This window comes from Bidens hawaiensis, unplaced genomic scaffold (assembly GCF_021521415.1).
Source record: "Bidens hawaiensis isolate Kalapana, Puna unplaced genomic scaffold, B.hawaiensis_p1.1 tig00016869_1, whole genome shotgun sequence".
NCBI lineage: Eukaryota > Viridiplantae > Streptophyta > Magnoliopsida > Asterales > Asteraceae > Bidens > Bidens hawaiensis.
Genome location: NW_027492559.1, coordinates 169,970 through 185,969, shown reverse-complemented (window position 1 = coordinate 185,969; position 16,000 = coordinate 169,970).

The following is a 16,000-nucleotide window of genomic DNA, read 5'->3' as shown; positions in this document are numbered from 1 at the left end:
TTATTGTTTTCATCGATGACATCTTGATATATTCGAAATCCGAGAGCAACCACAAGAAACATCTCCATACCATTCTTGATCTGCTTTGAAAGGAGCAATTGTATGCCAAGTTTTCTAAGTGCGAGTTTTGGTTGAAAGAAGTTCAGTTTTTGGGCCATATTGTTAACGAAAAGGGTATCCATGTTGATCCCGCAAAGATCGATGATGTTAAGAATTGGAAGCCGCCTAAGTCTCCCACCGAAGTTCTTTCTTTTCTCGGTTTGGCGGGTTATTACCGTCGCTTCATTCAAAACTTTTCCTAGATCGCATTACCCCTCATTGCTTTAACACACAAAGGTAAAACCTTTGTGTGGGGAACAAAGCAAGAAGCCTTTGAAACTCTTAAGGACATGCTTTGCAATGCTCCTATCCTTGCTCTTCCGGAAGGAAATGAAGATTTTATCGTTTTCTACGACGCTTCTAACCAAGGTCTTGGTTGCATTCTCATGCAACGAGGCAAGTTTATCTCTTACACTTCGAGACAACTCAAGGTTCATGAGAAAAATTATACGACGCATGATCTCGAACTTGGTGCTGTCGAATTTGCCTTGAAAATTTGGAGACATTATCTCTCTGGTACGAAGTGTGTGGTGTTTACCGATCACAAGAGTCTCCGACACATTTTTGACCAAAAAGAACTCAATATGAGACAACGTCGATGGGCCGAGTTGCTTAGCGACTACGAATGCGAAATTCGCTATCATCCTGGAAAGGCGAATGTCGTGGCCGACGGTCTTAGTCATAATAAGCCATTCAAATCGATACTTCTTACTTAAGTTCTTGTTCAAAATGATCTCGAAAAGAGTGTTCTTGATGCTCAACACGAATCCGTCACTGAAGGCAATATGTATGACGAGATGTCGTGTGGTGCCGAAACCCAACTTGAAACTAAACCCAGTGGTCTGCTTTACTTTCTGAACCGCTTATGGATCCTCAATCGTAATGATCTTAGCACATTTATTATGGACGAAGCTCATAAGTCACGATATTCCATACAACCCGGTGCGGATAAGATGTGCGCCGACCTTCGTTCTGTCTATTGGTGGCCTGGTATGAAGAAAGATATAACCTTGTATTTTTCTAAATGCTTCACTTGTTCCAAAGTGAAAGACAAGCATCATCGACCTTTTGGTCTACTCGAGCAACATCCCATCCCCAAGTGGAAATAGGAAGGTATTTCTATGGATTTTATCACTAAGCTTCCTTCTACCCGCAAGCAACATGATAGTATTTGGGTAATCGTCTGACCAAGTCTGCTCATTTCATTCCTATTAAAGAAACGTACTCTGTTGAACAATTGGCGCGTATCTACGTTGAGAAAATTGTTTGACATCATGGAAGTCCGTTATCCATTATCTGATCGTGATGGTCGTTTTACTTCTCGTTTTTTGAAGTCACTTCAATCCGCGTTGGGTACTCGAGTGGATCTTAGTACTGCTTATCACCCGCAATCTGAAGGTCAATCCGAGCGAACAATTTAAACTTTAGAGGATATGTTCCGTTCTTGTGTCCTCGATTTTGGAGGAAATTGGGATATTCATCTACCGATTATCGAGTTCTATTATAATAATAGTTTTCACTCTAGTATTGGTATGACACCTTTTCAAGCGCTATATGGTCGTAAATGTCGATCTCTAATCTGTTGGAACGAATTTGGTGAATCTCAAATAACTGGTCCTGAACTAGTCCAAGAAACGACTGATTGTATTGCTTAAATCCGTCAAAATCTCCTTGCTGCTCGTAGTCGTCAGAAGAGTTATGCTGATTAGAGACGTAAACCCCTAGAATTCAGTGTTAATGATTTTGTTTTACTCAAAGCTTCCCATTGGAAGGGAGTTGTTTGTTTTGGAAAGAAGGGAAAACTAGGTCCTTGTTTCGTTGGTCCTTTTGAGATTACTGATAGAGTTGGTCCTGTCGCGTATCGCCTCAAACTTCCTGTTGAACATCCTAATATTCACCCGGTGTTTCATGTTTCTAACCTCAAGAAGTGTCTTGTCGAGGGTAATCTTCACATCCCTCTCGATGAAGTTAGTATCGATGAGACTATGCATTTCGTTGAGCAACCCGTTGAGATTATGGATCATATGGATAGAGTTACTAAGCGAAGCCGCATTCCTTTGGTTAAAGTTCGTTGGAATTCCAAGAAAGGAGCCGAGTTTACGTGGGAGCATGAGGACCAGATGAAACTCAAACACCTCATCTTTTCGTTGTTACGGATTCTCTAATTTCGGGACGAAATTCCCAAAAGTAGGGGATACTGTAACCTTTCGGGTTTTCCACTTTTACCTTGTAACCGTTACCCAGCCCATTTACGGGTCCCGTCTCTATCATTAATAAAATTCCCGCATTTATCGAGTTATAATTACCATATTATTTATTTATCGCTACATCTATTTAACTTTGACGTTTTTAACCCAAAATATAAAGTTCTAACCATGCTGTGTCCGTCTCCAAACTTGAGGGTTCTATCCGTAAATATTGTTATAATCCATATTACAAAATGGATATCCATTACCAAACCCGACCCACATTCACATTTTCTTGTACCCGAATCAAGAAATCAATCAATTAATTGTTAAGAATCGTTTGTAATCAAGTTATGGGTCAGGGAATCGTTTATATATGTTAGGTGCAGCCTCACCGTCAATCCAATTAAGCTAATTACACTCTGCTGACTCGTTTTTCCTTTTTTAAACCTAACCGACACTAATTGACAGCCATTGACGGTGTAAACGTTGATTATATTGCAATTAATTACATGGATGCATTCCTTGTTTGATCGCCGACAATACCCCTATATATAATTGAACTAATCTGGACGTTTTGATATCCGTCTATACCCTCTAGCCTCCGGGCACTTTAATATCTTGTTCATCCATTTCCGTTTATGTTTTAAGGTAATTAATTACTTGGTTAAGATCGCGTTTATTCATAGATCAAAAGCCCTATATTGGTTTTGATCAATTTAACATGGATAGTTCAATTGCAGATTCTAGGGTTCTCGGTAAAAGGGGCAGAATTAGATCTTGTTTATGATTAAACGGTTTGGGTTTTAATCAAACTGAACTCGCAGATCAATTGGTTGGTCTGTGTGTGTATCAAAACTAGGGTCGCGGGTTCAATTCCCCATGCACCCGTTTTTCTCATTTTTAAAGGTTTTTTTATTAACTAATTTGATTAATAATGATAATATCTAAATAATAATTAGTTCACTAAAAACTGACATTTGTTTGTACTCGTTCAATTTCCGTCTTCATTCGTATACGTGTTTACTTAATGGTATAATTATATATCTATATATATACATGTTTATAAAATGTATTATAAATTAAATACTAATGTTTTAAATTAAGTAAACTAACTTTTGTTTATATATAAATTAAAAATAATATTTTATTAAGTACGTTTCCATAAATTAAAATAATGGTATATATAATAAATCCTCATGTAAATATAATATTATATCATTTTTGTTAACTAGTTGTTATAATAAATCTTATACTTAGCATGTCCGGTTACTCTCGTTTCTCATAGGTTCTAACGTTCGTGTGTAATTCTCCTCTCATTCTCACTACCTTAGTCATCCTCGTTCATCCTTGAGATGAGTACCACATTCCCCTCCATTTTACTCGTTTTATCACTTTTGGGGACATATGCGTAACTTAGTATATTTTCATACTTTATCTATACACAAAACTGCAATTGTTGTCTTATGTGTTAACTAATCTCATGCCATACTTGTTATATGTTTATGTGCTCAATGTGAACTGCATTCGAAGAGTTCCAGCATAATCTCAGAAAATAGTATGATCATACGCTAGTCGTTATAGCCTTGTGCTTTTCGACATATCATTTTATTTGCTCATTGGTTGATTTGTTAATCTCATATGACTCGTTGCAGCTACGTATTTTATTATATATATATAATTGAACTGGTGTGTTGCTCAATCAACCTCGTGTTGACAAACTATATTATTTTCAACGCATATGCAGGTCACCGGTTGATGTGAAGTGTGTGGACTTAGAAGATTTGTTTAAGGACTTATGCTTGAAGAATTTATATTGAGACTATGAATTTTCATGATTTTGATTTATTTGATGTTTTGTTTACTTTGGATTTTGTAATGAATAATGGTGTTATTTGAATTTAATAAATAGATATTTGAATTTTAAATATTTGCATGATAGTAACCTTGCGAGCTGTGACAATTAGTCCACGCCCCGGCATTTCTGCCATAGGTTGGGGTGTGACACTTGGGGCCAGCTAAAAATATTCTTGGCATTCGGCTTACTAGAGATAGAGCTTCAAAAAAGTTACACATGTCACAAGAGCAATACTTTGAAAAGGTGCTTAGCAGATTCAAGTTGTCTAAAGTTATTGTGGTTAGTATATCTCTTACTCCCAACTTTATGTTAGCTGAAAAGGATTGTCCTTCTTCTGAGAAAGAGATTAAAAAGATGGATGGTGTTCCATATGCATCAGCAGTTGGAAGTTTGATGTATGCAATGGTATGTACACGACCTGATATTGCTCATTTAGGTGGTGTTGTTAGTCGGTTCTTGTCAAATCCGGGTAGAAAGCATTGGGAAGCAGTTAAGTGGATACTTAGATATTTATGAGGTACTTCCAAATTGGGTATAAGATTTGGAAATGGGGAGCCGATGCTTGTGGTTTACACGGATTATTATATGGCAAGAAATAAGGACAACATGAAATCCACTTCTGTATATTTGATGTTATTTGCAGGGGGAGCTGTGTCATGGCAGTCAAGACTGCAAAAGTGTGTTGCTTTGTCTACTATCGAGGCAGAGTATATGGCATCAACAGAAGCATGTAAAGAATTATTGTGGTTTAAAAGATTTATGCAAGAGCTTAGCTTTATGCAATAGCGCTATGTGGTTCTTTGTGATAATCAAAGTGTTATTTACCTTGCTAAAAACTCTATGTTTCATAAGAGAACAAAATATATTGATGTGAGGTATCATTGGATTAGAGATGCTATTGAAGACAAGTTGTTTGAACTTGATAAAGTTCACACCGATGATAATTGTTCCGATATGTTGACCAAAGCTTTGGCAAGGGAGAAACTGAAGATATGTTGCTCGCTCGCCGGAGTGGTGAGCTCTTTCTCATAGACAAAAAGGGGGAGATTTGTTGGAGTATTTTTTTGCCCATGAGAAAACCCAACAATTATATATACAGGGGTTATTACTATTACTATTATTATTATTATTTAATAATATAAAGAAAAAGAAAAATAATAATATGTATTGTTCTTGTTGCTTCACGGGAGATACTCCAAAGCAAGTTTTGGTTTTTTTATTGGGCCCATGACCACATGTTTTTTTCATGGGCTACAAGATTCAACAAACAAATAAAAGAATCAAAGGGTTTTATTTGTTTTGTGTGCATATGCTTCCTGCCTTTGATATACACATACGAAAGAATTAAGTGTTTATTTTTGAGTTCCTCTCTTCCGCTGCCGAAAAGGATTACGAAGGGAAAACAAGTTTGTGCTCAAGTTTTGGTGTTTGTGAAGAGATAAGAGACGTTTTAGAGACCGGGTATTTTCTTGTTGGTGATACCTCTTACTCATTACTCTTTTGTAGTTTGATTCCATATACTGGAAGATTGTTTGTACTAGGTATATGATGATTTGTGTATGCCTCTAGTTTTACCTAGAGAAGACTTTGTATTGCTCATTATTGGCGATAGTGGATTTGAAGCGGCTCTAGTAGTACCGTGGTTTTTACTCTCGCCTTGAGAGGTTTTCCACACTAAAATTATTGTGTCATATTTACTTTTAAATTACTCTATTTGTTTGCATCCTCATTGGTTCATTCGGGTCGAGAAAAAGTTTAGCCAAGCGAAGATTAATTTTGCAATTTTTGTTTACCATTCGTGGCTAGGTGGTCGTTTTTCCCAAAACAATATCAATGAAGCTGTTCTTTACTGCTTTTCATTTCTTTTAAATCTAACGATAACATCATATGTAGAGACATTCTTATGCAAGTAATTTTCTCTTACGATTCACAATATTTGACCCTGTAGGTTCCCAGCCGGATCTACACGGAAGTATCTCGTACTACGTAGGTGCGGAATCCCTACGCAAGACGATACGAGCGTAGTATCTCGTACTACTGTTTTCAATTGTTCAGACAGATTTTCACATTGCATACAATGAAGTTCAGAACTTACCTCAGAGAGCTGATCGTTCACTTCTGCCATGTAAGCTTGATTTTCTCCCGTCACTTTCTCACTTCCTGCAGTTTCGATGTTCACCAAATTTGCCTGTTCGAAGACTTCCTCAACCTGTAGGTTCCAGTTATACCCACTATTGTGTCTAGATACCATAGCCTTATTCTCACTATCTCCCCCATTCTGTTGTGCAGGCCTGTTCTGACTACGTTCGACTCTCTCATTGGTACATTCCTTGGCAAAGTGACCATTTTGTTGACAGTTGTAGCATCTAACCTTTGATTTGTCAAACCCTGGTCTTTCTCCAACGAACTTTCTGCCTGTTTTCTTCATGAATCTCTTAACCCTTTTTACTATCATAGCCATCTGCCATTGCAGGTCCATCTCTTCTAGATCATCAGCATCGATCTAATCATAGTCTTCATCTAAAGTTGCAGGGTCGACTATTTTACCTTTGATGTAGTTTTCGTAAGATGCAATGAAGGATGCATAGAGAGCAAACTGCTGTTCAGCTGATTTAACACTCATGGGCATCTGCGAGTAGTTGTTGGTCGGAACATTTGAGGAAAAACTACCAGTTGTGGCTTGAGGTTTTGAAGAATTACTTCCTCCAGCTACAAAACATACATCACCATCCATGTTGAGAGTCACATGACCATCATGAGTTGAGTTTGAGCTTGAGTCTCCCTTTGAGTAGTAAGTAGATGATTCTGACCTTGAACTTGAACCTGAACTAACTTATGCACCGTACATTCCCGGATCCTGAACCTGATCAGTTGGTGTCTCTTTCCGAACCATGTTTAGTTCAAAAGTTCGTAATTTATTGACTGCTGTTTCCAAATCAATATCGGCAAACTCTTTATCTTCTCTCATCAAAACCGTGTACATTTCCCATTTCGGTGGAATAGCATCAAGAAGTTTCTCTACTATCTCCTCTTCTTTGTATACAATGGAGTAATTGCTGAGTTCGGTCATCAGGTGATAATATCTTGTGATGATATCATCAAGTGATTCATTTTTCAAATATTTGAACGCCGAGAATTGAGTTTTTAGTAGTTTAATTTTGGATGCATGTATCCCCACATTACCTTCATATCTATTTTCTAGAGCTTCCCATAGCTCTCTAGCGGTTTTGTATTTCCTGAAGTTGTGAAGAATCTCTTGTGGAAGGGCCATGGTGATCGCCGCATGAGCTTTACTCTCTGCCTCATACATTTTCCTCTCCTCCTCATCCATCTTACTGTACTTCTTTATTTGATCACGACCCTCAAACAAGGCCGTTGGTGGAATGTATCCATCTTGTATGCACACCCACATCTTAGCATCTTGATATTTAACATACTGTTCAAATCGATCTTTCCAAGCAACGAAGTCGGTACCCTTAAGCATTTTCGGAGCCTTAGTTGCTGAACCGGCTTCAACTTCCATTTTCACTAGTTCCGTGATGTTTATCGAAATCATCGTTGAAAGAAACACAACTCAAAACACGAGGAAAGTATAAAATAATTTTTTATTATTTTCAACAGTGCCCAGTAGGCGAAGTTATGCTTAACTTCGCTTAAGCTTAACTTCGCTGATACACAACTTCGCTAAACCTTAACTTCGCTTGATTCTTAACTTCGCCTGATGTTTAACTTCGCTTCTTGACAACTTCGCTTAATTCAAGCGAACTTGTGAGACAAGCGAAGTTAATGATAACTTCGCTTAAACTTATATCTTTGCCTAAACCCTACAAACAGTGACGACAACTTCGCCTGATGAACACAAGGATTTTGCAGGTTTTAATTTGACGTATTGCAAGGTATGCGAAGGTGTAATGGGTTATATTTGATTGTGGGAGATGAGTTGGACACAAAAAATCGGTATTTCAACATAAACGCGTCCCGCGAATAGTCGAACTGAACGATTTCTACACTCGTGTGATAATCCCGAACCACACAATCACGAGCAAATGCTCTGATACCAATTGTAGGTTCCCAGCCGGATCTACACGGAAGTATCTCGTACCACGTAGGTGCGGAATCCCTACGTAAGACGATAAGAGCGTAGGATGTAAACTATGTTAACACCGAACACGAACACACGTTACAATACTCCAAAGACACGTTGTATTGCAACTCCTTTAACACGTGATACGCAAATCACAATTACACGTACTGGAATCGATACATAAAACAAGCCGTAGCTAAACATATATAGTTATTGACAACTTCGCCTAACAGACTAGGCGAAGTTGTCAATAACTTCGCTTGTCCACAAGTTCGCTTATATTAGGCGAATTTGTGAGACAACCTATACAAATCAAAACAAAACAAACTAACACGATTACAGACACTAGATACTGAACTACTGACATCATGTACCAACAGACCCTACCATGTTTATTTTAATATACTAAATCTAATGCAGGCTTTCATATTGGGTTTAGAGTTAATCTAGGCTTTCAAACTGGGTTAGAATTAGACTTGAGCTTCTAAATTAGAGTTAATATACACATGTGTGTAGGGCTGTTCACGACCCGAGCCAAACCGAGCGAAGACTTGCTCGTTGCTTGACTTGTTTACAATCGAACCGAACGGCTGACATTTGAACCGAGCAAAAAACGAAACAGGCCAATATAGAACCAAGCATTTTTTGATCGAACATCGAGCGATTTCGAGCATTATTTATTTCTTTTTCACTTCAAAAATTTAAATAAGAAACAAATTTAAAGGTTGTAAATAATGTATTTGTAAACAAATTAGTACTTGTTAGACAAACGTATGATAGATTGTAAATATTTAAGAAAAAGAAGTTTCAAGTGAGATATAATAAACCTTTAAACAAACTTTTAGTATTCTAAAAACTTGAATCAAACTAATAAACTATAAAATTGACGGAATAGGAAAAAATTTAAAGGGTTTAAAAAATTGTATACTTATATTTTATTTCATGTGTGTTGTCTATATATTTATATATTTGTTCATACATAATTATATAAATATAAATTAAAATATTCGAGCTGAACTGAATCGAGTAGGCCCTTGCTCGTTGCTTGGCTCGTTTACAACCTGTTGGGCCTAGTTTATGTGATTTGTACTTTATATATTTGTATTGGGCTTGGGTACGGGTTTCCATGTAAACCGAGAACACCTTTGTGTTCTCGGTGGGCTTTTATTTGTTTGGGCCAGTATGTTGGTTCTCCTATATATAGTTCATATTGTGTATAGGGTTGAGTTTGTTGGTTTACTAGTTGTTAATCGAGTTTTGGCCGTCTACCATCTGTGGGAGGAGCAAGTATTGTAAGTGCTTAAGCACCGACGTATCTTAATATACGTGTGTTTTGAAGCAATCTCGTTACTACGTTCTTGTGTTTACTTGTGTTCTTGACTCACCAAGTATTGGTATTCCGCACCAGTACTTGTATATTGATATCATAATTGTAGTGATCCAGATTCGGGACTTACAAATGGTATCAGAGCCTTAGACCTTATTCAGGCTCGTTATTGTGATATCAAAGATTCAAGAATAATTGTTTTTAGTGGTGTTTCAGGCGAGATACTGATCGGAGAAGAAAAATAACTACTGGTTTGGTCAAGATTCACTCTGTTTGGAAATAATTTGAATCCCATAAAACAAGAGATTAGATTGTTACCAAAATTCACTTGGTCAAACCTGTTTCTGGGGTTCTCGGCAAATCTTTAGGGTTCTCTGTCCAAAACATTGTTCTTGGCCTCCTTGTTCTCGGCCAAACATTGTTCTCGGTCTCCTTGTTCTCAGCCACTAGTAGTTCTCGGTCAAGATCTTGGTCAAAAATTTGGATCGGTCAAAGCCTGGAGTTCTCGGTCAAAGCCTGGTCAAAACTAATAGTTCTCGGTCAACGTTTGCTAAATTTGGTGGTTCTCGGTCAACCACTGTGGACTTGTTCTCACCCCAGTTAACTGTTTGGGCCTGTTCTACTTGGACTTGGACTTTTTACATTTGGACCTAAGTGATATTTTAACTTAAAAAAAATCTTGATTGAAATGGCCCAATTAACGAATGGAACTAACTCAGTCAACTCATCCCTTCATCAAGAACTTGATTCCATCATGGGGACGGCCACTCGTATACCCCGTCTATGGTCTCATGAAGGGTTTAGTGAATGGAAGTTACGTTTTGAACACTACGCCAAGATGAAAGATTCCAATATTTGTAAAAGTATTGTGAGGGGACCTCAAAGAATCACTTATCAAAGGGATGGTTCTGATGAAGTTCTTGTTAAACATGTTGCACAATATGATGATGATGACTTTGCTAAAGTTGAGGAAGATGAAAAGGCTCTATCCACTCTAACCATGGCACTCTCACCTGAGATTTCCCTTCAGTTTAGAGAACTTCAATCTACTAAGGAGTTTGTGGGAGGCATTGGTAGAAGTTTATGAAGGAAATGAAGACATGAAGAGAAGTCGCCAAGATCTGCTAAGACAGAAATTCAATATGTTTAATCATGTCTTGGGAGAAACGTTGGAATCCCAACTTCAGAGATTTATATCCCTTTTGACTGAAATGAGATCAGCAGGAATCTATCTTCAAACCTCAGAAATCAACAACAAGCTGGTGAACTCATTGCCAAAAAGTTGGGACATGAATGTTGCGGTTATTAAGAAGACTAAGGACCTCAACAGAATGGGTATGAGTGAGATGATAGCCGCCATTAAAGCATGTGATATGGATGATAAGCAACGTGCAATAAACCATGCAAATTCTTATAGTGCGGCCGGATACAATGTTGCCTCCAACAATGCTCTTATGTCTCAAGACAGTTTTTCATTGTTCAAAGCCAACCAGCAGCCACCTCAGAGTAACTTTCAGATGTTTTCATCTACTCGAGGTCAGTCATCGTCATCATCCACCCCACACCAACCAGTTTTCTTCACCAAGTCTGGTCAATCTTCTAGTGATACTTGAAAACCCGCTCATACGACCAGTCATAACTTTAATCAGATTCCCAATATATCGAATAAAACTCAAGAGAATATCGCTCTAATGGCGGGATTCATGAACTGCTATTATGCATTTTTGGCTGGAGACTTGGTTCAACCAGTGGTTGCTGCTGAATTAGATCAGATTCACCCTGATGATGTTAAAGAGATGGACATCTCGTGGAAAATCACCATGGCAGTTTTTCGTGTGAAGAAGTTCACTAAGAGGACGGGTAGAAATAATTGGAACATGCCGAATAATTAAAAGGTGGGTTTCAACAAGGATACTCTTAGGTTCTACAACTGTCACGAGCCGGGTCACTTTGCTCGAGAATGTACTAATCCAATAAAGGATGGAAATATGGAAAGGGCTTTGGTTCCTGTTGGAAATGCCAGATGTGAGGTTGGAGGAAACTCTAGTAATGGTGAAAGGGGTATGGTTGCTCAACAGTTCTCTTGGGAAGATCAGATGGCTGCACTCAATATTGGAAACCAGACTGCAAACTTTGCCAATGTTAAAGACACTGGAGAAGAAAACGCTACTGAGGAGAAGATCAAAGAGCTTCAATTTGCTTATATGGCGTTAACTTCCCCATGTTCATCTGAGGTAAGTTTCAAACCATGCTCTTTAAATTGTGTTGAAAAGATAGAAATGTATAAGCTTCATAATGATAGTTTAACGAGAGACATGGAGAGAATAAAATCAGAAAATTTTAAACTTAAGAAAAATGAAAAAGGGTTTCTAGAAAAAATAGAAGCACAAAAGAAGGATATTTCTAAGCTTAAGTCTGATTTTAGCATAAAAAGTTGCCATCACCTTGATGCCAAACAAGAGATTGCTGAGTTAACTGCTAAATCGGAAGCCTCCAAGTTAGAAATATTGAATCTAACTAGTAAGTTTGAAAATGCTGAACTTGATTTTAAAAAATTCGATGGCTCCAGTAAAGTAGTTAACTCAATGATTGAGAACCAATTGTGGTGGAAAGAGAATGAGGGTGAGGGAATAGGATACAGTCAAGTTCCCCCACCTTATAACCAGAATTATGTTCCTACTCCTGTCACCAAAGAACAGGAAGAAAAGATAAAGGATATGAAGTATGGTAAACAAAATAAGGGTGACGAAACCAGTTCTATGAACACTGGTCCATCCACTTCAAATATGAACGATTCTAATGTATCTACTTCATGTGCAGAAAAAGTAACTGTGAAGGAGTGGACTGATGAGGATGACGACCCCTGTTTTGAATTTAATAATGATTTTGTTTCTGATGTTTCTTTAAAACTTCCTGTTTAGAATTATGTTACTTTGACTGTTTGTGTGGGCTCTGCTTTAAAGAGCAAGGATTCTTGTGTGGTTGATTCAGTTGAAACTTTGGATTCTAAAAATGTGGTTTTGAATAAAATTAAAAAAAAAACATCCAACAAATATGTTGCACCTAAGTTTGTCAAGGAGGGATGCCCTAATGAAAAACCAGGTGATAAATTAAAAGACGAGAACATGAATTCTCGCAAATGTAAGCAGACTGGTCCACACAACCAGTCCAGACAAGGAGTTGCCCAAAATGATTTCTTTATAAAACGTCAAACGTGTTTTAATTGTGGCACTCCTGGTCACATTGCCAGAAATTGTCCACATTGTCCATATATTCCTTATTATGGATTCTATCAAAGGAATACGCCCTACATGCCTTATAACGTGTTTGGGCAAGGATTCAGGCATTATCGGGCTAGTTCCTTTGACGATGATTGGAATCGAAACAAATCTAGCAGGTTTAGTCCTCTTCAGACCAAACCTAACATGTCTAAAAGAAAGGTCAGAAAAGATGTCTCGAGCTCTAATTCTAACATAAGCATTAAGTCTAGACCGAAACAAGAGAAAAAGGCTGATTCGCCTCCTTCCATATCCAAAACTCCGGAGGTTACAACAACCATTCGTACGTATAACTCCAAGTCACACAGACACAGATGGTTGCCTAAATCTCCGGCAAAAAACTTCTATAAAATCTATTTTTGATGATCAAAAGGATATGTTATGGCAATCCGTGACAACTGTAGACGAATCAGGGTCACCCAGTGTAAGTATGGACTGGGTACCAAAACTAATTAATCCCGTGTTTCGTGCAGGGACAGCTATGGAGGAATATCATCAAACCTTGGTATGTTGATAGTGGTTGTTCCAGGCACATGACAGGAGACATTACCCAACTACACGACATTCAAACCTTTAACGGTGGGTATGTATCCTTTGCGGGAGGAGAAAAGGGGAAGACCACTCAAAAGGGTACTGTAAGTAATGGTGTTCTAAAATTTGAAAATGTCAATTTTGTTCCTGAATTGAAGCACAGTTTGCTGAGTGTGTCACAAATTTGTGACAAAGATTTTTCAACATATTTTACTAAGAAAAAGTGTTTGATTTTGAAGCATGATATAATTATACCAGAAGATTGGATTCTTGTTCGATCACAACGAAAAGATAATGCTTATGTGATCGACATGAACAAAAATGTTTCTGACGAAATAACTTGCTTGTTTTCAAAAGTGTCAGAACATAATGCAATACTTTGGTATCGTCGGCTAGGTCATGCTAATACTAAAAATCTGAATCGTCTTGCTAAAAATAACTTGGTTCGTGGTTTACCAATCAAAGATTTTGTGACTATTGAGAAATGTGTGGCTTGTGCTATGAGAAAACATCATCGAAAGTCTCACAAGCCAAAGTTAATTAATACTATATCTTCCGTTTTTCAAGTACTCCACATGGACCTTTTCGGACCGGTTCATGTTCTAAGTCTTTCTCGTAGCTCCTATTGTCTTGTTATTACTGATGATTACTCACGTTTTACATGGGTATTTTTCTTGTCAAACAAGGGTGAAACTGCATATTTGATCAAGAAGTTCGTGATACTCATGGAGAACCAACTGAACCTAAAGCTGAAGGGAATTCGCTATGACAATGGAACGGAATTCAAGAATGCTTCATTGAACCATTTCTGTTCAGAAAAGGGAGTACTTCGTCAGTATAGCGCCGTTCGAACACCACAACAAAACGGTGTAGCTGAAAGAAGAAACAGAACTCTTATCGAGGCAGCAAGGACCATGTTGTGTGACTCTAAACTGCATTTGTTCTTCTGGGTAGAGGCCATCAATACAACATGTTATGTTCAGAATCGAGTTATTATCAACAAGTCAAAAATGAAGACTCCATACGAGATCGTTTATGGTCACAAACCTACTGTCGCACACATCACAGCGTTTGGTTGTCCATGCACACTGCTGAATCTTGAGTCCACTCCAAAGTTCGGGGCTGCAATTGATGAGTGTTATTTTGTCGATTACGCGGGTAATACAGCCTACAGAGTCTACAACAAATCAACGAAATAGATTCTTGAATCCTATGAAGTTCGTTGGTTGGAAGAAAATGAGACAGACGCTCGTGTTGGTCCCGATTGGTTATTTGACTACAACGAACTCTTCAAACCTTTCAACGTATTTCCAGTCATAAACACAGAATCTCCAAGTGGTCCAACAGTGGAAGTTACGAAAGATAGTTCACAGGCAGTGTATCATATCTCTCCGTTACTGGATGATGATGTTGCTGAGTTAAGTAATGATTCGTCTACAACTGACACTCAGCCCAAGGAATCTTCAGAATCCGATTGTTCGCCGAACTCGTCTGAGAATACAGCTAATGTTGAGGGGAAGAGTTCCGTCCGTCAGATATTCGGGAGCATACTGTTTCCCGATGCCATCCCAGATGAATACGTGGCTGGTACTTCTTTTTCCCACAGTACGACGACATCTGGCTGGAAGAACCCCCTTACTGATTCTGGTGAGAACGTGTCAAATCTTCAGCCTAACAATGATGTTTCCGATCATTTAATTCCGTCGAGAATCCAGAAGAATCATCTAATTGAAAATATCATAGGTCCCATTGAAGCGGGTGTGTCCACCAGAAGTTAGACTGGACACATAAACAGTTGTATGTTTTCCTGTTTCATTTCTCAAATCGAGCCACAGAATGTTGAAATGGCTCTTCAGGAACCTAGTTGGGTTGATGCTATGCATGAAGAATTGAATCAGTTTGATAAGTTAAAGGTATGGAGATTGGTTAAACTGCCGGAAGGAAAGAAAGCTCTCGATACAAGATGGGTTTTCAGAAATAAGCAAGATGACTCCAGGGTTATTGTTCGAAACAAGGCACGACTGGTAGTTCGTGGGTTTCGTCAGGTTGAGGGGTTAGATTACACAGAAGTCTATGCTCCAGTCGCTAGACTTGAGGCGATTAAAATTTTTCTGGCCTATGCATCATATATGGGGTTTACAGTGTATCAGATGGATGTCAAGACCGCGTTTCTATATGGTGAGGTCGAAGAGGAGATTTATGTTGATCAGCCACCGGGGTTTGTTGATTCTAAGAAACCAAATCATGTCTACAAGCTAGACAAGGCATTGTACGGGCTACATTAGGCTCCTCGGGCGTGGTACGCTACACTGACCGCGCATCTTCTTGATCATGGCTACAAGCGTGGAAGCATTGATCAAACATTGTTCCGGAAAACTGTCGGAAAAGATTTGATTCTGGTCCAGATCTATGTTGATGACATCATCTTCGGATCCACCAGTGTTGAGTTGTGAAAAGCATTTGAGGGTGTAATGAAGAAAAGATTCAAAATCAGTTTGTTGGGTGAAATGACAACATTTATGAGTTTACAGGTTCGCCAAAGCCCGATAGGAATTTTACTGCATCAAGGAAAGTATGTTGAAGATATGCTGGCAAAGTTTGAACTTCAAGATTCCAAGAGTGCTAACACTCCAATGG